The sequence below is a fragment of the Anthonomus grandis genome, chromosome 7, assembly GCF_022605725.1.
Source record: "Anthonomus grandis grandis chromosome 7, icAntGran1.3, whole genome shotgun sequence".
Taxonomy (NCBI): Eukaryota; Metazoa; Arthropoda; class Insecta; order Coleoptera; family Curculionidae; genus Anthonomus; species Anthonomus grandis.
In genome coordinates, this window is record NC_065552.1 from 33906089 (window position 1) to 33932723 (window position 26635).

The following is a 26635-nucleotide window of genomic DNA, read 5'->3' on the forward strand; positions in this document are numbered from 1 at the left end:
TTAGCTTGAGTATTTGGTAATTTTTAAATTGTATAGAAGTAAAGGATGTTTCAATAATTCATTGGTTTTCTGTAGGAAACTATTGAAATATGTATTGATTTAGAAAATATATATTTGGGAATTATGTATGAAATAAAATGCGTTGTCGATGCATTGCTCAAGGATACAATTAATGAACTCTCTTCGCTGTTCATGATCTGCTGGCAGAAGTTCTTGAATCAGTTGTAATGCTGGAAGATTAAAGGTGTGTTTTTTAATCGAAAAAGTGCGTTTTTCGATCAATATGTTGCTTTTACACATTATTGACTATATTATACTACATTGACAAAGGTGAAATATTATTTAGTCACAGGCAAACTGATACGCGACAAACGTAAAGCAACTTTTTTAGTTTTTGCAAAAAAAGGTCTATTTCAGGCTAAAATTAAAATCTCTTTTAAATCGTTTTCTTTTAATTTTTAGCAACCAATTTGCTTGGGGTTATAGCAAATCGTGGTAGATGCATTTTAGGAAAGAAAACCTTTGGTTGATATTTCCCATTTTGTTTGCCAAAATACAGTGTGCCTAGAATAATTAAACGATAGACTGAACATCTGAAAAAAATCAGAAAGGCTTAAAAACAAACATTCATTTTGGCTGGATAGAAGAATAAAGTTGATTAGACAAATAGATTCGTCGTTGTCAGAACCAAGAATAAAATTCTAAAATTCTTGAACTGGAAATAAGTGCAAGGACTATCCATCAAAGCTTTACAGCAGATGTCCGAAAATTTTTCAGTTGCACAGATCAACATTGGAAAATATATTATTTGACAACGAAACTTGTCATCAACTTTGCAAATTTTCATTTGGAATGATTATTGTTTAACAATCCCTAATGCCAATTTTGTATAATATTTGATATTTTCATTAGAGCTGCTTTACATTTCTCTAATTGATTATTTGACATTGAGTATAGTACTTACATTTATGCTGTGTATAATTTTTTAAATTATTGATTGATTCCAAATCGCAGTCTCTCTTAAGATCCATGTATAAGATAAATTGATATTGTCCATTTGTAAGCTCAGAGTATTCGTATGACATCTTTTTAAAACCAGTTCGGATTATCGTGGCGCTTCCAATGCATTTATCCGGGGGCGAGTTTTGTTTCGGACGTGGACAAATGATGCATCGTAGGGGGGCGGCGAATGCCATTATCATTATCCGGTTGCTCAAGGGAGACTCCGCGGGGATAAAAGTATCTCACTTTCTTCTCTTACTTTTCGGCTCCATCAGCAAGGAGGACGTCTATCTGTCATTACGGTCATCAATTACCAGCGTATGAATCTCTTTTAACTTTTTTCAGTAATCTTTTAAATGTTTGTATTAACAAAAACAAATCAAAGATCTGTTATTAAAGGTAAAGCCATTTAAAATTGTATTGCATTTTCAAGGGAATGAAATCTTTATAATAAATTTGGCTTTTTATAGCGTAAGGATAAAGCTTTTCATATCTATACTCTATTTCAAACAGGGAGAGAATAATAAAACGTAAATTTCCAAGTGTTTTGTAGTCTTAATACCAAGTTAATGATAGAAATGAGAAAAAAATGTAGAGTTAAAGTGAAATCTGGAAAGGTTAAGCCATTTAAAATTGTACTGCATTTTAAAGAGACTGAAATCTTTATAATTAATCTAATTTTATAGCGCGTTAAAAATAAACCTTTTCATATCTATACTCTATTTCAAATAAGTAAAGAGTAATAAAATGTAAATTTCCGAAGCATTTGTTGTCATGTGAAATTAATATCAGGTTAATGAATGAAGCAAGAAAAAAAGGTAGAACTCGAAAAAAATTTATTGATTTATAAATCTGGGAAGGTGAAGTGAATTAAACTTGTTTTGCATATTGAAGGGATTTGATTCTTTGTAATTAATTTAGCTTTTTATAGCGCGTCAAACATAAATATTTTTATATCTATACTCTATTTAAAATAGGTAGAGAGTAATAAAATGTAAATATCCGAATATTTTGTGGTCATCCATGGGCATAGATGGATTCAATACCCAGTTAATGAATGAAGCGAGAAAAAAAGGTCGGGCCCGAAAAAATGCATATATTATTTATAAATCTGGAAAGGTTAAACCATTTCAAATTGTATTAAATTTTAAAGGGACTGAAATCTTTATAATTAATCTGACTTTTTCTAGCGCATCAAACATAAACTTTTTCATATCTATACTCTATTTCAAATAAGTAGAGAGTAATAAAATGTACATTTCCGAAAGTTGTGTTGTCATCCATGGGCAAAGGTGAACCTTATATTAAGTTAATGAATGAAGAAAGAAAAAAGGGTAGAGCTCGAAAAAAATTATAGATTTATAAATATGGAAAGGTGAAGCGAATTAAACTTGTTTTACATATTAAAGGGATTTAATTCCTTGTAATTATTCTAGCTTTTTATAGCGCGTCAAACATAAACATTTTTATATCTATACTCTATATAAAATAGGTAGAGAGTAATAAAATGTAAATATCCGAAGGTTTTGTGGTCATCCATGGGCATAGATGGACTCAATACCCAGTTAATGAATGAAGCGAGAAAAAAAGATAGGGTCTGATAAAATGCATAGATTATTTTATAAATCTGATTTTTTAATTAATCTGACTTTTTCTAGCGCATCAAACATAAATCTTTTCATATCTATACTCTGTTTTAAATATGCAGAGAGTAATGAAATGTAAATTTCCAAAGGATTTGTTGTCATCCATGGGCAGAGGTGAACCTAATAATAAGTTAATAAATAAAGCGAGAAAAAAAGGTAGAGCTCGAAAAAAAATTTATAGATTATGTATAAGCCTGAAGAGGTTAAACTAATTAAAGTTATGTTGCATTTTAAAAGAGACTAAAATCTTTGTAATTAATTTGAATTTTTATAGCACGTAAAATATAAACCTTTTCATATCTACACTTTATTTCAAATATGTAGAGAGTAAAAAACGTAAATTTCCGTGAATTTTTTTGGGCATCCATGAACGTAGGTAAACTAAATACCAAGTTAATGAATAAAGCGAAAAAAAAGGTTGGGTTCGAAAAAAATGTATAAATTTCAATTTATAAATCTGGAAAGGTTAGGCCCATTAAAGTTGTATTGTATTTTGAAAGTCCTTTATTTTTTATGGCTAAGAGAGGCCATAGGCGCCAAAGGTGCTATTTACAGCACTATTTCAATAAATAACTTTTTAGAGTTACCGTGTATACAACAGGGAAGCTCTTAGGACTGTACGTACAGTTGAAGTTGAAGAAAATGTTTTGGATGCTGTCTTTCAGAAACCTTCAGTTGACGTTAGGAAGAATTTGAAGTTTCCAAATATACAGTAAATACCATTTTTCAAGAGCAACTGCTCCATCTATATCACCTGCAAAAAGGACATGGTTTAATTGGGAATAATTAACCACGACAATGAATATACCTCGTTAATATTATTTTATTATTTTCAAACGTCGCAGGACTTCATGGGCCGACTAACTCGCATAATCTTTACAATTATGCAGACAAACCTCATGCAATAAGACAAACCTTCCACGAATTAATTTATTGGCAGGAATAATTGAACAATATTTTATAGGACACGTTAAGTTACCACCTGAACTAAAGGGTCAAATTTACAATTTCTTGAAGGGCAATTGCCCATTCTACTTGAAAATCTTTCATTACAAATACGCATGAATATGTGGATTATGCATGACAGCGCTTTACCTCATTTTAGTTTATTAGTGAGAGAGCATCTAAATTAAATTTATCCAGACCCGTGGATAGGCCAATCAAGACCTGTATCGTAGCCGGCTAGATCACCCGATTTGAATCCAATGGATTTCTTCTTCTGGGGTGATTTAAAACAACGCGTTTACGATACGCTAGTGGATCTTCGACAACAAATTTTTCACAATAACCAGGAGATATCGAGCTCGAGAGTCTAACAGGCAACGTGGTGCTCACCTTGAGCAATTTTCGTAGATGTACAAATAATACATTGGAACGTTTAAAGAGAAATAATTGGAAAATTATTAACTTTAGACATTTTTAACAAGTGGACCTTTTTTGTTGCGGAACTACAAGAAAACATTTTTTTTTCGGTCAATTTTTGGATACAGGATACCCCATTTGAATTAGTTTAGCAATGCATAACTATCGAAGTGGCATACATTATTGAAGGGTCACCCTGTACCCCCTTTAACTACTCTCTACCTATTTGAAATAGACTATACCTAAACTGTATAAGAAAAAAAGGGAAACTAGGGGACGGAATAACAAGAGGAGCCGATAGCAGAACGGAACGAAAATAAATTGATTTTATTGATTACCGATTAACGGCAACATTAGACAATTTTTCGGCAGACCAGCGAAATGACGTATCTTTATCTGTTTGGCGTGCATGCGGTTCAGAAACGAGGGACAAACGACATCGCTATATAAGATTATGTATTATTGATGGTGCTTTGCCTTTACGGTCAAAACAGATTATCGATAAATAGAGGGAGATTTTTGTTTTTATTTTGTTTAATTTAGTAGTTGCTTAACTTTAAAACCCCATTTTAATCGACGGTTTAGTTATTGTTAAATTAAGTAAAAATTATATTGAATTATTTAAATAAAATATACAGATTGCTTAACGTACTTACCTCAGTTAAAAATAAAAATTTACAAATGGAACTTTTAAATTTATAATTTTTCTCCGATTTCTGAAATGTTTGAATTATTGTTAAATGTAATACATTAAACATGATAATTATTATACACAACATATGTGTTGTGTAATAATTATATTTAGTTAAAATATAAATAATTACGTAGTATATTACTGTCGTCATTTGTTGCAATTTACGCAGTTCTACATTAAAAAAAAGGCATTTTTTTACTAAATTAGGTAAATTGGTAATATGTTATTTACAATTTTAGAAACGCAAAGCCGCACTTTATTATGGAAAAATTACGATATTTTAATTGTTTATTTTATAAATAGTAATTCATATAAGCTAAGGTCACAAAACTTAAAGGGCTTGTCCTTCATATATCAGTTATGAAATTTTAGAACTAAATCAATTTTTTTTTACTTCTTAACCTTTTAAACTAAATTCAAGTAATATAATAATAATGATACAGGTTATTATGTGTATTAGGGTTAAATTAAAAAATGTATATAAAACAGTACATAAGTAAAAGTACATAATAATTATCACAAAACACTACTTGAAATATATTCAATAAAAAAAATATATCGGAGCCATTTAAGTTATGCATAGTTTAAGACTAGTTTTTTAAGATAAATCTAGATGAAGCTGCAAAGAAACGTACAGTACATATTTAAAAGAAATAAGTAAAAACTTTTTGCCTATTGTATTTTGTATTTTTATTATAATATGTTATTATGTGATAAAATGTAATTACACTTGTTTATTTTATTTTTCAGGTAAGATACAAGAAAATATGCTCAGTACCCGTGTTACCTTAATGCTATTGGTAAATGTAAAAGTAAGTAAAATCCGAACAAAATGTAAATGAATGCTTACCATCAGTCAGTAGTACTAGTAATTATGATTGCGTTAAAATGTAAATTAATTTAAAAAGTACTAAAACAAATATAATAAGCAAAATTTTTGTTTAAAAGTGGTAAAGCAGTAAAGTCTGTATGTGGAACTTTCGTTATCAATGAATGAAACAATTAGAATGTAACAATTATTTTGCAGGCTTTTATAATAAAGGTTTGGTGATGTCTGGTCATGTGTGAACTGCATTAGATCTTGCAGTGTCCTGACAGTAGAGGTATACAGATGTTGGAAATATCACCACTGATTATATATTCAAAAATGGCCATCAGGGAGTGTACCTAAAAGATCAATAATCTAAAAATTATGAAGGTATATTATAATAAAAACATAATTTAATTTAAACATTATAATCCCAATCTAATTACAATTAAATGGGGTAAATCTAAGTAGATAGGAAAAATTATTGGCAGGAGATGAAGATGAAATTGCAAATTAATGACAGTTGTGCATTCTTCTTATTCAAATTCATTAATTCGCTTCGTTGTTGTATTGTTAAAATGACTCAAGGGTTAAACTAGTGTTGGCAACATATCTTAAACCGCTCAAGTTAATGTACGTCTATTTCAAAATCTTCACTTATTGCGTTAATATAATATAATTAAATTTAAAAATACTTTTGACTACTGAATGGTTGTTTTTGGTAATTAATGGAGTTGTTACCAACATTTTTCTTTCACAAATTGTAGGTAGTTACTTTCAGGTGATAGTTAAGATCTAAGTAATATAAAAGGTTTGTTAAGTAAATAAAGTCAGTTTTGATACGTTCAAAAAATATATAATTATGTTCTCTTCTTAGTAATTCTTTCAGCGCCTTTTTCAATGCTCGAAGTTATTTATATGCGGTCTTTAGAATAGCCTTCAATTTCTCTAGCAATTCGGTTTCTAATGTCTGCTCTTTGAGGGAAGTTTTCAGTATTAATCTAAAAAAAATTGCAAGGGGATAGATCTGGTAAATATGGTGATGTCTGAGCATGATAAATTTTTTCATTGATTCAACATTTTTATCTGTTGTTGATGTGCCAGAACGTCCAGGGTGATTATCATTGGTTTCTTCTCGCCTTTCTTTAAGTTTTTGTTCTAATATAAGCGTTAGTATGTTAAAATATTAAAAGGTGTAATAGATATTTTATAGATAGATTAGTATAGGCACTATATAATTATTTCTAGATATCAAGGGCATCTTTTGTCCCAAGCATCTTAGGTAACCTTTAGATTTCGTACTCATTTATTATTATTAAATAATATTATAAATAGTATTATGAATTCCAAGTAAAATGGTATTTTAGGAAGTATGCATGTTTGGTATATAGATGGATAACATCTTTTATTCAAACAATTACGTGAACCAGGAAAGAGAGTGTAGTAAGTCAACGATGGTTGATTGGAGTGACTTTAATATACCAACTAAAAAGTTTTCCGAATTCATTATTATTTATCTCCTTCAATGCGTAGAACTAGTACTTAATATATCAAATACCCGGAGAGAGTGGTTTATTGTCTATAGTTTTAATATTAATTTTTCATATTGTGTGGTATATTCGGGTAATATTGTCTATTGGAGATACTCACATGTTGGGCGGCCAAGTTCCACCCAAAGGAATATACCTTTATACTCATTATTCCAGCATTTGGCCTGAAAAGTCCAAACAGTTGTTTAAATCTATAGTAGGCTTAACTATGTAAACAATGACTTTTTAAGGAGATAAAGATATTAAATGAGAATGACAAAAGGGTGTTTATCGCTTATAGTTTCAATACTGAAAATTGAATATTCTATTTTCATACTGGTAAAATGTAGTCCATTCGAGATACTCACATGTTGGGCGCCAAAGTATTTCGACTCACTTTTTTTCAAATTGAAATGTCTTCCAGGAAAGGAATATACTTATTACATATTTATTATTTTAGGATTTCGCCTGAAAAGTAAAGTCTAAAAATTCAATCAAATCTATAGTAGGCTTAACTATGTAAACAATGACTTTTTAAGGAATTAAGGTTGTTAAATAAGAGTGGAAAAATTAGGGTTTATTACTATTTCATTACTGAACATTGAATATTCTGTTTTTAAGCTGCCTGTGATATTTGTAAAATATGGTCAATATACTCACATGTTGGGCGCCAAAGTTTCACCCATTTTTGTCAAAGTGAAATTTATCTCAGGAAAGGGAATATACTTATTACATATTTATTATTCCAGAATTTGGCCTAAAAAATAAAGTCAAAAAATTAATAAATTTATAAAAAGAGATAAGGATGTTAAAGTAGTATGGCAAAAGAGGGTTAATCGCCTTTAGTTTTAATACTAAAAACTGAAGATTCTTTCGTCATACTGCTTGGGATATTAATTGTAAAATATGGTCCGTTCAATACACTCACATGCTGGGTGCCAAAGTTTTCTTCTTTGAAATTTATCGCAGGAAAGGAATATAATTATCACATATTTATTTCCACATTTGGTCAAAGATTTTGGTCCAATCTATAGTAGGCTTAACTATGTAAACAATGATTTTCTAAGGATAAAGGAGGTTAAATGGGGGTGAGAAAATAGGGGTTTATCGTATATAGCTTCAATACTGAAAATTGAATATACTTTTTTCAAACTGTTTGGGATATTTGTAAAATATGGTCCTTTTGAGACACTTACATGTTGGGCGCCAAAATTGCACTAATTTTTGTCAAATTGAATTTTTTGTCAAGAAAGGAATATATTTATTATTCCAGGATTAACTGGTAAAAATTGTTATCTTTTAAGAGATTCCAGGAATATTCTTTATGGAATAATAAAACAGTTTACATGGAATTCCAATAATGGGTGAGATCCTCCATCTGCCTGGAAAATTTTGAAAAAATTATACCTAGGTAATCAAATTTTATTTATTTTTCTGTTTTTTCTACTAACAATCTAATGTTCTTTCTTGTTAAAAAATTCGTCTAAAAATTTTGTGTTATCTAAAATGCTAAGTAATATAGCATCTTGATAAATAACTTTTTTTTCTTATATGCTACTGCATTGAAGATTATTTTACATTTTATTAGTTCTATTAGACACTTCCAAACCTTCGTACTGTACATCCCGACAATAAAGCTTAATAGAATCTTAAAAGCTCCGTAACACACTTAAAGCTCGCGAGAGGAGAAGGGCGTCTCCCACCCCTTTTAAGGCGTCGCCTTCTAGACCAATCGGCGTACGCGAGCCGCTCTCACCTTTCGAACAGCGCGACGCCTTTTTCCGGTGACGTCATTCAGGTAAATGCACTTTTCGGTGACGTAGCGTGACAGAATTCTTCGGGTAGGGGCTTGACCTTTGCACCCATAAAAATGCATGGGTCGCGTGAGCGAGCCTCGTTTTATTGGTTTTTATGACAAAGAGGTTTGGCAACCATGACATTTTTCGTTAATTATTAGACCTATTAAGATTTACGTATTCTTTTTAATTTGCTGAAAATAGCTTTTAGTTATTTTAAATTTTTTTATACTGTCTCTTGTTTGCGTTGACGCTATATATGGATTTTTGTCTTCGGATTGTCAGCAGGTTCTGAAGAGAAGGATATAGAAGATTACCGAACAGTTATTGCAGTTCATAAATGTATTATAAAAATCATATTGTCAGTTGTTTAAAAAGAGGTGTAGCAATGGATCCAAAGTTCCACCCACTTTTGTCAAAAATTAAATTTATCCCAGGAAAGGAATATAATTATCAAATAATTATTTCCGCATTTGATCTGAAAAGTATAGTCCAATAATTTGATTATATCTAGAGTAGACTTAACTATGTAAACAATTACTTTTTTAAGTAAAAGGATGTTAAATGGGGTTGAGAAAATAAGGGTTTATCATATATAGCTTCAATACTAAAAAATTATTATTCCTTTTCATACTATTTGGGATATTTGTAAAATATGGTGCGTTTGAGATACTCACATGTTGGGCGCCAACATTGCACTAATTTTCGTCAAACTCCGAACACGCCCGCATTTATTTATAATCGAATTTATTCCAAGTTACAGACTCGCACAGTATAGTTCTCTCGGACGCTTCAAGAACTACTCTTATCAGCTGATCCTCAAATATAAAAACACGGCTGTAAACATAATTGTTGCAATACCTCCAGAAAAAAAAAGTCGAGCGGAGTTATGTCCGGCAAACAAGGAGGCCATAGAACTGTTGAATGTATCCATTTTCCTGAAAATCTATTCCATGAATACTTGTTCAAGAATTCTTCTAAATCGCCTTTCAATAAGCTGCGATAATGCTCCTAGGTAAGGGAATTATCGTAAAAAAGGGACCTATTAAATCTGTTTCAAAAATCTTAATTCACAGTGCTGATATCTTGTCTTTCGGTATACTCGGGGAATACTCCGTGACCAATAATAGGTTTTTCTCCGGTTAAAAATTCCATTATTTGTAACCATACTCTCGGCGGATCAGATAAGGGATATTTCTATAGGGAAATGTCCTTGTTGGTTTGATCTAAAAATAATGCGAGACCCTATAAATGCTCTGGGAGAGCTAAATAAGCAGTATAGATACATGGTTTTCAGCAAGGAGTACAATTGTTTAAAAAATAGGTTTAAAAGTGAAATAAAGGATGCAAAAAATTATAGGGTCGTACACTGTACAAATACCCCTGCGAAAAAAACGTGGAATATTCAATTCCACATTTTTTATGAATAACAAATTACCACTGACCCTTTAAGTAACGCTAAAAACATCACTCTCCCTATAAAACATTATTCTCTTTTTTCGAAATTTCATTTAACGATTTAATGGTCTCAAAAATAACTCTAACCGTGATCTTGTTTTCAGTGTATTACCACCAACCAAACTGGTCAATTTGTGCTTCTCAAAGGCCGTTTTTAGCCTTGTCTTTCCTTCACTCTTTTTTTTATATCGAACTGCTTGATTGTTGACATTTAGTCAATCGAATATCTGTTTTCTGATTCCAGTACAGATTGGTAATTAATTGAATGTGTTTACCATCTAGAGCCTAGACTCAGGTCCTTAGGGTCCTTTAGGGTACGACATTAAGAAGTCATGTTTTACATGGTCAAATACCTTTTCAAATCGATTAAACACAGGAAAACATCCTTCCGTCATGGTCCTGGGAATTAGGTACCAAGGTTTGCATACTGAATATTCCTTCTCTTGTTCGGAAACCACTTTTAAACGCAAACTAACTGCCGTTACTAGTTTCTTCACATTTTTTATAGAGCCTGGTATGCAAAATTCGCAGAGAAAGCTTTAACAAATGGCTCATGACTTATAAATCACTAATCTTTTCACGTTTTTGCATTACTTTATTTTGGTAAAGGTATAAAAGTACATCGAAGCCAGTCCTGTAAAGTGTCCTCTTCGTGTCAGAAAACATATTATCAATACCTGGGATTTTTTATTCTTCATAAGCTTCACCATGTGTCTGATTTCTCCTATTAATATACTTGGACCTTTTCTGTATATATTCACTATTATTTTATAATTTTTATCACTCTTCCTTTTACCTTCTTATGTAAGTTTAAAGTATCATTAAGACCACTGAGATGTTCAGCTTCTTCATATCGTTCAGTCAGCCATTTTTCTTTTGCTTCTCTAATCCCACTTCTGATTCTTCTCTGTACTTGTAATAGTCAGTCCGAATTTTGCACATTCTTCGTTATTTAATTGCCTTCAATATATCGACTTATTCATTCGTTTTTTGTTGTGTATTAAGCATCTTAAAGAAACTTTTCCCTTGATATTTTAAGAGCTTTTTTTATGTTATAACAACATCCTTTAATATCACTGATTAAAGTTATAGTGTCGAGTTGATTATTTAAGTATTGTGTGTATTCATTCTGAATGTTTGTATTTCTGAGCCGTTTTATGCCGAATCTTTTCTTCCTATTTTTCTGTTTAAAGTTAAACAGACGTAGCGGAATTTTGACCCTAACTAAGTTTTGATCTAATTTGATATCAGCACCTGGCATTCTAGTAACACTGGTTATCCGGTTCTTGAACCTATGAGTATACTAAATGTAAAACTCGGTATTTGACAAAAAACGCGAAAGTGATTTTATTTTAAATTTTGACAGACTACACTGATATCTAAAAGATATACTACAATATTAGCTGCAAAAGTGCCTATTTACGTATAAAAAAGACGTTTACTTATAGAGGATAAATGCAAAACTGTGTATTTGCAATCGCCGTTCAGATGCAAAACTGGGTATTTTCAATCAACCAATAAGAGCGCTAGAAACACTTGTAACGGCCGCATACCACGTGTTATAATTTCATTATTTTTATTTTTAGTTTGTTACTGTACTTGATAGTATAAACATCGTCGCGCAATTTTAAGCCGTTAAAATTTTTATTTGTTAGTATTAGTTTCGAAAAAAGTGTCTACTACTGTAGGAATGGATACAGTACAACCATGTGAGAAAGGAAAAGGGAGAAAACGCGAAATAAATAAGGAGAACTGGAAAAGAAGGAAGATGCAAATTGAAAGGTAAATGCAATGTTTATAATAATATTGCTTAAACCTGCATAACAATAAGTATCCTATACAGGAAAAATTAAATTTTACAAATTATTATAGTTTGTTTTTATTTAATTTCAGACATAAGCCACATGATTTGCCTCAATACCCGAAATGTGCTCACAATAAAAAACCAGTGTTTTTGTGTCGGAAACTAAGCATGAGAGACATTCAAAGCTTCCACATGGCGTTATATTCAAATGTTGACAAGGTAAAACAAGACATTTTTGTGCTACAGTTTTGTGAGGGTTCAAAACCCAAAAAATCATTAAGAAATCATCATGAACTTTCCATAAAATATTTTGTTCCAACAATAACTAAGGAAAAATTTAGAGTTTGTAAAAAAGCTTTTCTCGGAATAACCCGTTTTAGTGGAGACAGGTTGGAAAGAAATGTAAGAAATTATTTGCTTTCTAATGAGTTGCCAAAAGAGCGACGTGGTGGTGATAGGGTTAAAAACAAAAATGGCCATCTTTCATCGTCATCAAGGATTTAATTAAGCAATTCATTGAAAATTTGGAATGCAAAATAAGTCATTATCAAAGAAATCGAACTACTCGTGTGTTTTTGCCCTGTGAATTAAATTTTCGAAAATTATACGAAATGTTTTGTGAACAAAATCCTAATTTGGCCATAAAATTGTGTTTTTTTAGAAGATATGTGAATAAACATTATAATCTAAGCTTTGGTACCCCCATGACTGATTTGTGTTCCACTTGTATTCAGTTTGAAGAGAAGTTGAAAGTGAACGCTAATGACAAAGCTCAGATAATTTGCGAACAACGTGTCCATAAGTTGAAAAGCAAAGCATTTTATAAGTGTCTAAATTAGACAGAGAAGATGTGAAGCTTTTTTCTTTTGATTGCCAAAAAAATTTGGCTTTGCGTAAATTGCCAGATCAAAGTGCATACTTTTCTCAACAAATAACCTTTTATAATTTTACTGTGGCTTGTGGCAGCTCTTCAACAAAACTTTCTCAAAATACAGGGTTATCCTTTGTCTGGCTGGAAACTGAATATTGTAAAAATTCCAATGCTATTGCCTCAGCTATACATACTACACTGAAAAATGTTGATTTTAGAGAAACTACAAACAAAATGTTACTTTTTGCCGATAGATGTGGGGGGCAAAATAAAAATAGCACCGATATGGGGATGCTAGCATACTGGCTCTGTTATGAGGCACCAAAAACCATTGAAACTATCGAGTTTATATATTCAATAGTTGGCCATTCATTCATTCCCGATAGGGTTTTTGGGTTGATCGAACGTGAAATTAAAAAAAAAAGTGTGATAATCAATCGCCACGAATATGAGCAGATTATTCAAAATCATTCAAGGGTTCTTAGGCTAAGTCAAGACTGGACAATTCTTGATTGGAAAAACGCAGTGTACCAAGTAATAAAAAAGCCTGCCCAATGGCACTTTAAATTTAATGAAAGTAAACGCTTCGTATTTACACGAGAAGATAATAGCACTCTATTAAGAGGAGAAGTGCTCTATAATTCTGATTTGGGTGTGTTTAAGTCAGTTGTAAAGAGAGGAAAAACCCTTTTTTCTCGTTTAAACCCTCAACAATTCCTACTGGAGTGCATTGCTTAAAAGGAGATAAGTCCTCTATTTTTAATTTACTAAAGAATCATTTTGGATTGGACTGGGCTAGCAATCCAGAATTGGAATTTTATAAGGATCTTCAGAATGCAGTTCATAATTACCAACAGAGAGAAGCTGAAGAAGACCAACAAAATGAAGAAAATGAAAATGATGATAATGTGGTCATTGAAGAATATGAAGGACTTAGGATCTAACCTGTTTTGACTTTTGGTACTTTTTTGCATTTTTCTAAAAAATAGGAATTTAGAGAAATAAATTTTTGTTCTTAAAAATTATTTAGAATTTGTGTTGTTTTCTTTAATAAACTTTTTCACAAAACATAGTTTTTGGTATTATTATTCTTTACTTTCAATGCAAAACTTGGTATTTGCAAAAAATAAATGCAAAACTGTGTATTTTCAAACATTATTTCGTTTTTTCTTATTTATAAATAAGTAATGATTTAAAAAGTAAACACAAATCGAAAGAATTTAGATAGCCTCATCTACCAAACATTTTCCCAACTACATAACACTAAAAATATTTTTTTTACAGATTTTTGCGCTTCCTGAAAAATTGCTTCTATTGCAAATGTCGAGTTTTGCATTTAGTGTACTCATATAATTTATTTGGTTGCATACAATAATATAGTCTTAATCGTGAGATGACTTCCTAGTATAGGACCGGTGTTGTAAATTATACCATGTATTTTTATAACCAAATTATTTTCCTTATAATACTTGATTAATTTTTCTCGTCTTTCGTTTCTGTCATTTAAATCATTATCTACAATCACAGTTCCTGCTCTGCTCTTACCCACATGAAAGTCTGCCATTGGTACGTTAATATCATTTGGTTTGGTTAATTTAAGGCTTTTATCGATTTGTTAGTAAAATTCTTCTATTTCTAAATGAATTAATGGAAAAAAATGTTTATTTTCTGCATGTATTTTATTTTATTAGTCTTGTTCTTGATGCTTATTTATAAGCAGATCCATAAAATAAAAAAAACAGCTTACTCTTAAAAATATAGATGGTTTTAAATATATGGCACGTAGGTGATTAGTAGGACTCTATTTAATGTTTAGGTTAAGTTTAAACAATCAATATTTAACATATTGTAACTTTTGATATTATATGAATAATCATACAAATATGTTTTTTTATACTACTTACATAGTTTCTGCTTAATTTGCAACTCGCCTTAAATTCTCTCTGTTAACGAAGTTCCTAAAGAACAACAATTCATATAAATGTCAGTAGGGTCATAATTATCTTGTTACCCTAATTTCCGACCAATTAATAATTTTATTTTTAAAACTCTACCAAAAAAAGAGTTTGAAGAATTGTAAAAGCTTCGCGCAAAGATAGTGCATGACTTACTTTTTGTTACACTCTGTTTATTTTGAATAAACTATGGACTAAATAATAAACTGATTTCGTGAATTACAAGCGTATAAGATTATTAAGAAAATATATACCCTTACCTACCATATAAAGCGCTCTCTATGAACAAAATCCCAAACCGGAAATCTCCTCTCCCTCATTCTAAATCTCGGGCCCTTGGATCAATATCCCGCAGCTTTACATTAAATATGCGCCCTCTTAGGGTTTTCGTGTGGCCCTTTCGACCAAAATTTAGCTTGGAGCTCTCTTGCTAGATGGCGCGTTATTCTGCTTAGAAACATCCTTTGTTTAGTTATTCAAATAAATTAAAAGCTTATTAATTCGGTCATAGGTTTCGAAAAATATGAATATCTAAGTGTTCTTCTGCGATTTAATTTCAGGTATGGAGTGAGAGTGAAACAAAAAATATTATAATTATATTTACTGATCAACTATTAAGCTTACCAAATCTAGATTATTTATCCTAATATTTTGGCCGATCAATATAATCATTATAATAAACGAATTTAAGGATCCAAATTATCCATTCTAAATATAATTGCTTTCCCGACCGCCAGGCGGCAGGCACTGACATATTGGATTTCACCCTTTTCATCTCTCTTCCTTGAAAATTCCGATACGTCGGATTTCTATGAACCGGAGAGGGCTGCTCGGCTGAGATTTACGAGAGATTTACACAGATGGAATTTCGGGGGTTGTTAAAGGGGCGTATTGTAGATGGCGCTGGATGTAGCTCTTTTGGTTACGCATATTTAATAAATTATTATGAAATAAAAACGTCCCCTTATGTGTATGAGATTAATTAAATTAAAAAGGGTTTATTCGATATTTTATGTTAAACAAATAATGATAATATGATATTTATTCCTCTAATAACAAAAGTTACAAAAAAAGTTTAAAGCTATGGAACACTTCAATATAAGATTATTCTAAGTAAAATGTAATAACTGCATACGCTAAATACACAATACATAACAAATCCAAAAATTCCTACCTTACCTATTAACGTAATAATATAATTAAAAATAATATAAAAAAATTAGCTTAAAAGGAGTCTTTAGCATACTTCTAATTATTCTTTCCGAAATGCTACTAAATATTTTCAGGATGGACTGAACTGTCAGAATGTATTACATGAGAAATTACACTTATCATTTAAAAAATATGATTTATGTCTGGTACCATATTTGTGACATCTTAGACAATGTAGACAAACATAACAGCATTAAAACTATAAATGCTAGAAAGGGTTAAAAATATTAAAAGGGTCATGTTTGATAAACACCTGACTGCAGCATGTTCGAAGCTCGATTCCCAACATAGCATGCAGATATCTCTTCTGTAGGACATATATCTGTTTAACCTCCGATACATTGTCCCAAATAATTAGACCATATACTTTATTTTAGATTGAATGCATGATATGCTGTCAGAGCAGTTTTTGCTCCTAACTCAGAGTAAAGCAGTATCTTAATATTTTGGTTTTTATATCCGCAATGTGTGCACTCCAGTCTAAACGCCTGTCAATGGTAACATCCAAGAATGAAATAATGGATACTGAACGATATTAATGTTGCTGCATTAAAACTACCAAAGAGGATAGACTGCATTTTTGCAACATTAAAAAGCAAGCCACTTGATTGAAAATAGTCATTCAAGGCTGACATTGCAAAGTTCATATTGCTCAACAGATTTTCCAATCAGCCCTCGGAAAAGATTAGGGTAGCATCATCCGCGTACAGTATGGTCGATAGTCCCGCTGTCTTAGCTAGTTCATTCCTATAAAGAAAATATAGCAGAGGACTTAGTATAAATAATTCTTGGTTCTGAGATGAGATGTAAGTAAGCTGTAAGCCAAAAAAGAGGTCAAAAGTCCATTTTTTGACTTTCTACCGCATCTTACCTCTCACTAAGGTCCTAAATCATTTTAAAAAATTACTTTTCTTACTTCATTAATCCGTTTACAAACGTTAAGCATGTTTTCATAGCGATCGTTAATGATTCCTAATTTTGAGATAAGGATTTGGGTCAAAAAAGGGGTAAAAGTCCACTTTTTGATTTTCTACCGCACCTCACCTCTCACTAAGGTCCTGAAGTATTTTAAAAGGATACCTTTCTCAGTTCATTAATCCATTTACAAACGTAAAGCAAGATTTTATAGCGATCGTTTATGATTCCTAATTCTGAGTTAAAGATTTAGGTCAAAAAAGGGGGTAAAAGTCCACTTTTTGACATTCTACCGCATCTCACCGCTCACTAAGGTCCTGAATCATCTTAAAAAGTTACTTTTCTCACTTTATCAATCGATTTACAAACGTTAAGCAGGATTTCATAGCGATCGTTAATGATTCCTAATTCTGAGATAAGGATTTGGGTCAAAAAAGGGGTAAAAGTCCACTTTTTGATTTTCTACCGCATCTGACCTTTCACTAAGGTCCTGAATCATTTTAAAAAGTTACTTTTCTTACTTTATTAATCCGTTTACAAACGCTAAGCATGATTTCATAGCGATCGTTAATGATTCTTGACTCTGAGATAAAGATTTAAGTTAAAAAAGAGGGTAAAAGTCCACTTTTTGACTTTCTACCGCATCTGACCTTTCACTAAGGTCCTGAATTATTTTAAAAAGTTACTTTTCTCACTTTATTGATCCGTTTACAAACGTTAAGCATGATTTCATAGCGATCGGTAATGATTCCTAATTCTGAGATAAAGATTTAAGTCAAAAAAGGGGGTAAAAAGTCCACTTTTTGACTTTCTACCGCATCTCACCTCTCACTAAGGTCTTGAATCATTTTAAAAAGTTACTTTTCTCACTTTATTAATCCGTTTACAAACGCTAAGTATGATTTCATAGTGATCGTTAATGATTCTTGACTCTGAGATAAAGATTTAGGTTAAAAAAGAGGGTAAAAGTCCACTTTTTGACTTTCTACCGCATCTCACCTTTCACTAAGGTCCTGAATTATTTTAAAAAGTTACTTTTCTCACTTTGTTGATCCGTTTACAAACGTTAAGCATGATTTCATAGCGATCGGTAATGATTCCTAATTCTGAGATAAAGATTTAAGTCAAAAAAGGGGGTAAAAGTCCACTTTTTGACTTTCTACCGCATCTCACCTCTCACTAAGGTCTTAAATCATTTTAAAAAGTTACTTTTCTTACTTTATTAATCCGTTTACAAACGCTAAGCATGATTTCATAGCGATCGTTAATGATTCTTGACTCTGAGATAAAGATTTAAGTTAAAAAAGAGGGTAAAAGTCCACTTTTTGACTTTCTACCGCATCTCACCTTTCACTAAGGTCCTGAATTATTTTAAAAAGTTACTTTTCTCACTTTATTGATCCGTTTACAAACGTTAAGCATGATTTCATAGCGATCGGTAATGATTCCTAATTCTGAGATAAAGATTTAAGTCAAAAAAGGGGGTAAAAGTCCACTTTTTGACTTTCTACCGCATCTCACCTCTCACTAAGGTCTTGAATCATTTTAAAAAGTTACTTTTCTCACTTTATTAATCCGTTTACAAACGCTAAGTATGATTTCATAGTGATCGTTAATGATTCTTGACTCTGAGATAAAGATTTAGGTTAAAAAAGAGGGTAAAAGTCCACTTTTTGACTTTCTACCGCATCTCACCTCTCACTAAGGTCCTAAATCATTTTAAAAACTTACTTTTCTTACTTCATTAATCCGTTTACAAACGTTAAGCATGATTTCATAGCGATCGGTAATGATTCCTAATTCTGATATAAAGATTTAGGTCAAAAAAGGGGGCAAAAGTCCACTTTTTGACATTCTACCGCATCTCACCTCTTATTAAGGCCCTGAATCATTTTAAAAAGTTACTTTTCTTAATTCGTTAATCCATTTACAAACGTTAAGTATGATTTTATTGCGATCGTTAATGATTCCTAATTCTGAGATAAAGATTTAGATAAAAAAAGAGGGCAAAAGTCCACTTTTTGACATTCTACCGCATCTCACCTCTCATTAGGGTCCTGAATCATTTTAAAAAGTTACTTTTCTTACTTCATTTATCCGTTTACAAACGTTAGGCATGATTTCGTATTGACCGTTAATGATTCCTAATTCTGAGATAAAGATTTAGGTCAAAAAAGAGGGTAAAAGTCCACTTTTTGTCTTTCTACCGCATCTCACCTCTCACTAAGGTCCTGAATCATTTTAAAAAGTTACTTTTCTTACTTCATTAATCCATTTACAAACGTTAAGTATGATTTCATAGCGATCGTTAATGACCTAATTCTGAGATAAAGATTTAGGTCAAAAAAGGGGGTAAGAGTCCACTTTTTGACATTCTACCGCATCTTACCTCTCACTAAGGTCCTAAATCATTTTAAAAAGTTACTTTTCTTACTTCATTGATCCGTTTACAAACGTTAAGCATGATTTCATAGCAATCGTCAATGATTTCTGATCTTGAGATAAAGATTTAAGTCAAAAAAAAGGGTAAAAGTCCACTTTTTGACTTTCTACCACATCTCACCTCTCACTAACGTTCTAAATCATTTTTAAAAGACACTTTTCTTCCTTCATTTATCCATTTACTAACGTTAAGCATGATTTCATAGCGATCGTTAATGATTCTTGGCTCTGAAATAAAGATTTAGGTCAAAAATGAGGGTAAAAGTCTACTTTTTGACTTTCTACCGCATCTCACCTCTCACTAAGGTTCTGAATCATTTTAAAAAGTTACTTTTCTCACTTCATAAATCCGTATACGAACGTTAAGTATGATTTCATAGCGATCGTTTATGATTCCTAATTCTGAGATAAAGATTTAGGTTAAAAAAGGGGGTAAAAGTCCACTTTTTGATTTTCTACCGCATCTCACCTCTCATTAAGGTCCTAAATCATTTTAAAAAGTTACTTTTCTTACTTGATTAATCTGTTTACAAACGTTAAGCATGATTTCATAGCGAACGTTAATCATTCCTAATTCTGAGATAAAGATTTAGGTCAAAAAAGGGGGTAAAAGTCCACTTTTTGACTTTCTACCGCATCTCACCTCTCACTAAGCTCCTGAATCATTTTAAAAAGTTAAATTTCTTACTTCATTAATCCATTTACAAACGTTAAGCATGATTTCATAGCGATCGTTAATGACCTAATTCTGAGATAAAGATTTAGGTCAAAAAAGAGGGTAAAAGTCCATTTTTTGACATTTTACCGCATCTCACCTCTCACTAAGGTCCTGAATCATTTTAAAAAGTTCCTTTTCTTACTTCATTTATTCGCTTACAAACGCTAGGCATGATTTCGTATTGACCGTTAATGATTCCTAATTCTGAGATAAAGATTAAGTCAAAAAAGAGGGTAAAAGTCCACTTTTTGACTTTCTACCGCATCTCACCTCTCACTAAGGCCCTGAATCATCTTAAAAAGTTATTTTTCTCACTTTATTAATCCATTTACAAACGTTAAGCATGATTTCATAGCGATCGTTAATGATTCCTAATTCTGAGATAAAGATTTAGGTCAAAAAAGGGGGTAAAAGTTCACTTTTTGACTTTCTACCGCACCTCACCTCTCACTAAGGTCCTGAGTCATTTTAAAAAGTTACTTTTCTCACTTTAATAATCCGTTTACAAACGTTGATCATGATTTCATAGCGATTGTTAATGATTCCTAATTCTGAGATAAAGATTTAGGTCAAAAAAGGGGGTAAAAGTCCACTTTTTGACTTTCTACCGCATCTCACCTCTCACTAAGGTCCTGAATCATTTTAAAAGTTACTTTTTTTACTTCATTAATCCGTTTACAAACGCTAAGCATTTTTTCATAGCGATCGTTTATGATTCCTAATTCTGAGATAAAGATTTAGGTCAAAAAAGGGGATAAAAGTCCACTTTTTGACTTTCTACCGCATCTCACCTCTCACTAAGGTCCTGAATCATTTTAAAAAGTTAGTTTTTTTACTTCATTAATCCGTTTACAAACGCTAAGCATTATTTCATAGCGATCGTTTATGATTCCTAATTCTGAGATAAAGATTTAGGTCAAAAAAGGGGGTAAAAGTCCACTTTTTGACTGTCTACCGCATCTGACCTCTCACTAAGGTCCTGAATCATTTTAAGAAGTTACTTTTCTTACTTCATTAATCCGTTTACAAACGCTAAGCATGTTTTCACAGCGATCGTTAATGATTCCTAATTCTGAGATAAAGATTTAGGTCAAAAAAGAGGGTAAAAGTCCACTTTTTGACTTTCTACCGCATCTCACCTCTCATTGAGGTCCTGAATCATTTTAAAAAGTTACTTTTTATACTTCATTAATCCGTTTACAAACGTTAAGCATGATTTCATAGCGATCGTTAATCATTCCTAGTTCTGAGATAAAGATTTAGGTCAAAAAATGGGGTAAAAGTCCACTGTTTGACTTTCTACCGCATTTCACCTCTCACTAAGGTCCTGAATCATTTTAAAAAGTTACTTTTCTTACTTCATTGAGCCGTTTACAAACGTTAAGCATTATTTCATAGCGATCGTCAATGATTCCTGATTCTGAGATAAGGATTTAGGTCAAAAAAGAGGGTAAAAGTTTACTTTTTAACTTTCTACCGCATCTCACCTCTCACTAAGGTTCTGAATTATTTTAAAAAGTTACTTTTCTTACTTCATTAATCCATTTACAAATGAGGTATAACGTAATTTTATGGCGATCTTTATTTTCTTTGAATTTTTATTTGTTATATAATTCGTGTTTTCTTGATACCTGTTGACTTTAACTCTAAAACATGTTACATGAAACACGTAGAATTCCACGACAAATTCAAAAATGAGATAAAAAATTGCTGCTTTCATTTGAATGGTTTATCAGTTGATGTTTGAAACTATTTTGTGAGCAACCCACTATATACAATACTATATATACCATCGCTTAACTTTAAATAAATTTAGACATAACTGTGAAGATGCATTGTATATTTATTTTTATACTTAGGATATAGAAAAATTTACCGCGAATTGTATAGAGGGCTGATAACCTTTTATCATTTCTCGTGTCCACTTTGAACTTTATAATTTTCCTTTATGCATTAATTCCTATAAAACTAAAGACATGATTTCTTACACTTTTGTATCACACAAAGTATCACAAAAATTTTGAAATTAAATAAATTGATACGGCTAACCAGCATTTTTATTAGACGGTCTTACAAGCTAATTTCTGGAAGTACAGCACACTCACATTTATCCTATTTTTTGTAAGGTTTTTATGACACTACTTTAAAGACATAAAAAATATAAATTGTTTAGTTTGTCTATTAAAGAACGTTAATTGAAAAAAGCAGACTAAATATAGATTGCTTAATTTTCCATATAAATGCATTAAAAATTTCATTTCATGACGGAAGGTATTTACTATTTTGCATGCAAAAAAATATTGTCACTTGAACTGCCTCTATGATCTTTTTTATTTCTTCAGTCTTTAGTTATAAAAATGTCATTCTATAAAATAAAATAGATACTTTTCAAAATATTTACTAGAGCTGATTACTAAAGAAATGATTCTGAATGAAAGATAAGCGGTGTTTTCACAAAGACCAAATGATTTGATAGTAACAGCTTAAATAACTTAAAGGGTCTTCCATCGGGCGTATTTTTTCACAATTTAATACAAGCCAATAAATTAAGTGAAAATGACCCTGAGGATGATGGCTTTAGACCCGGGGCCCGGGCCTCATCAAGAATTAGCAATCATCAGCTGCGGGCATCGTCATTTTTGTCACAAACAGACAAAACAAAACGACCCACGAAGAAAAATTCATCGTGCGACCACTTTTTGTTCGCCACTTTGACAGCGGTTCGTCAATCCGTCTACAGTTCTTCAAAAATTCTTTTGTTCTTGCGCCGACCGTTCCCCCGTTTTCGGTCCTTTTGCGGACGTTTAAACATTTCCACCGTTTATAATTCGGCAATTTATATTTCACATTTGGATTTTAGAAATACTTAGAGGGGACCCTTCCAGATATTCCGCGGTGTGTCCGTATAAGCTTTTTTGTCAGTCAACCCAACCCGTCTCGGCGAAATTTTAAATAACGTTAACTGGCATTGAATGAAAACGTTTGTATTCTATTACTTAACAGTTCCATTAAGTCATTCTAATATATATTCTTCCATATATTTTAAACTTAAACATATATTGTCCAAGGTCAAAAAAGGTTAAATAAATTCTGTCAATGACAAATGAATTTTCATCTTTATTTTTTTGAAAATATAAATCATTTTATAATATTGCAAAATTCTTTTAAAATCATTTATTTATTAAATCTTTAAGATACAAATAAACAAAAAATCCAAAAATAGTATCCTGATATTATAATAATAATTTAAAATTATTATAAATTAGGCAATAAAAATTTTTAAATAATATCTAACTAAATACGTAATAAAATTTAATTTTATACAGCTTTGGATTACAGTATTACAAAACAATTATCTATGACTTATCTAGTTCTAGAAACTTAAGATTCAGTCTATTTGTAAATTATAACAAATTCGTCGCAAAGAGATCCAGGTTAAAATCATTACAATGCAAATTAACAGCTTTTACCATTCTTACCAAAGGGAAGTTCTAATAATAATTCGTTCTTCAATATGAAATATATGCATTAGACATAATTTTAGAAAGAATATTTGGAGAGTTTGACAAGTTGTAAATAATCTTAAATAATGTTAAAATATCAGATATAGTAGTTTTTGTATCCATAATTCCATATTATATTTATAGTTATTTTTTTACAAAATAAAAGAATTTTTTAGAATAAGAAAAGTTCATATTCTGGCAGTATGAAGTCAATCAGATCATCAATACTTTCGTATTTAAAAAAAAAAAAAAAATTGGCATGGCATAAAATCTAGTTCAGTATCTTAAATATTGATAAATAAGTCATAAATTGAGTAACATTAGGTGTTGTAAAGAATAATATCTAAGAGTACACCTGTTGTAAATAGAAAAATAAATCCTAGAGCTCATAAAGTTGATAGAAAGCTCCATAGAAAGATGCTAATTCACTAAAAATTTTAATTCTTGTTAAAATAGCAATTACTACTTATAGTTGCTAATGTAAAATATGCTCTTGTATCAGCATCTATATCACTAGTAAATATACGATGAATTCAAAAAGCCTAATAGCAGATATAGTAGAAATTATTCCTAGTGCTCCTTTTTTTCCCTCTTTTTTAATTAATAATTTAAGATATTTGCCCGAATCAAAGTAGATTTAAAATATATACTTCTAGGTACCCAAAAATTCAAAATATCCCATCTCCTGTAGGGTCAAAAAATGATGTATTGATATTAAGACCAGTTAATACTACAGGGATCCTCCTGGTTAGACTGGTAGAAAAAATTTTCATAAAATTGCTGTAACAGTTTATACAAATTATTGTAACTGTTCTATTTTTATTTTTAAGGGTTTTTATAATTAAAACCGTTGAAATAAAGTTTGTAGCTCCAGGGATTGAGGAAATTCCTGCTACATGAATGCTGAAAATTGCTAAATCCACTGAAGCTCTTTTGTAAGCTACATTTAAGGATAATGGGAATGAACTATTCAACATGCCCCTGCCCCCTTTCTTAAGACAGTAAGAGAAGGTGGGAATAATCAAAAACTTATATTAGAGAAGTGATGTCTGGAACCGCAAGTATAAGCGGGACTAGTCAATCTCCGAACCTTCTAGTTATAATATAATGAACTGATGGGTTTTAACAATAGTATTATAGGTCGTCCCTAATTAATATCCTAGAATTTCCTAATTAAATTAAGTATTTTTAATCATGGTTCTATAGCCCCCGATCAAGCTCTCTCTCTCTCTCTATCTCTAACAACTCAGGATGTAATTCCAGACATGCGCTATCACGAAAAAAATTTAGACAGGTTAAAAAATGCTAACTCTTGTATTAACTCTCACTGAATCCTGTATATGGCCTCTGGTGCTGCTATTCATCTCTGAAATCAAACTGTATAGGTGCCATTTTCATCTCCACAGTTCCTGTAGATTCTTCTATGTATGATTTTTACAAATAGCTTTAGTAGATAACTCATTAGACTTATTGTTCTAAAGTCTTCACGATTTTTAACTCTTGATTTTCTTTGGCAAGGTAATGAACTTCTTCGGAATTTGTCCGGAATCTTACCAAAACTTTATATCTTATTAAACACATTTTTTAACCTGTTAAATTTTTAGATAAAATCGCTTATAGAAAAAAAAATTGTGAATACTTTTTCAAAATTCCGATTTTACTGGAAAGATATGAGTATTTTATTGAGGAATGAGAAATAATATTCATGCCACGACTATAGCTTTACATTTCGATGAATCCAAGTTTTCCAATACTTTTTTAATTGCTTCGGCATGAATCTCATTAATATAAATTCTGATCTCATGTTTTACATTTCCAATTGTCTATGAATGATTGTTGTAATATTAATCCCAAAAACTAGTTTAACGGTCTTCGGAGCTCCAGCTAACCTCACTAATATTCATTATTTCTAGACATTTTCGCTAACTATTTGCTTACACATTTACCGATTTTATTTTTTTTGGTACCGTTGAATAGAGAATTTTACGCTGCTTACTATGATGTATCACACGATGAGGGTTCCCATTGGACATATTACAGTAAGGTTAGCTGGAGGTGAGGAGGTGATTGACAAAACTTCAGTAAATGCATAATTAGACGTCCCCCCTGTATATCTAATTTGACGTGTTTTTTTTTTTTTTTTTTTTTTAAGAAAGGTATTAAAGGTGGATTGTTTTGAAATGAAAGCACTGTACATATAGTTACTAGCCTTTCGAACAAGTTTGCCGTAACTTTATAAGGCCATAAAAATTGTCCATCTAAAGCTTTTTCTTTTCTTATATTTTGTGTTGTGGAAATAACGATCACAAACTTAATGAAGTTTTTAGTTATTATCTGAGGTGATTATCTATGTGCTTTGTCTTACCCGCCCCGTTCCTTTTATCATCGGTATGCCTCTGAATAAATACAGGTTCGAGGCGAATATCGACACAATTATCTAAAAAAATTATCAGAGTTTATAACTTTATAAAGCTGCAGATGTTTATCAGGATGAAACGGATTACGATACATTTTATATATACTTTAGAAGGTTAAATTAATATAATATTATTGTTAAACTATGGAATTTTGTTAACCATTAAAATTTATTAAAATTCGTTAAGTACTTGGATAATCTGGTAAATTTGTTAAGTTTTTAAAGCTTCCTTTTGAGGTAATGAGGTTGATTTGAAACAAAAGGATAATAAATATATATTGGATATCAGAAACGTGGCTCACTGGTTATATAGCAGATGAGATTCTTCAAATCCCAAATTACAATTTAATACGACGAGATCGTACTACTGGGCGGGGAGGTGGAATATTGTTCTATGTAAAGGGATTTATTAATTTTCAAATAATTAATTATGGTAATAGCTTACACTCGGAACAAATTTGGATAAAATATAAAATTGGTAATACTATACATTATTTGGGAGGT

General features: G+C 31.1%; 1 protein-coding gene across 2 annotated transcripts in view; it reads left to right on the plus strand.

Moving 5' to 3' along the window:
- LOC126738967 (zinc finger protein rotund) overlaps positions 1–26635 on the plus strand; it is a 539771-nt gene that overhangs the window by 104689 nt on the left and 408447 nt on the right. The gene's annotated exons all lie outside the window — the stretch shown is intronic.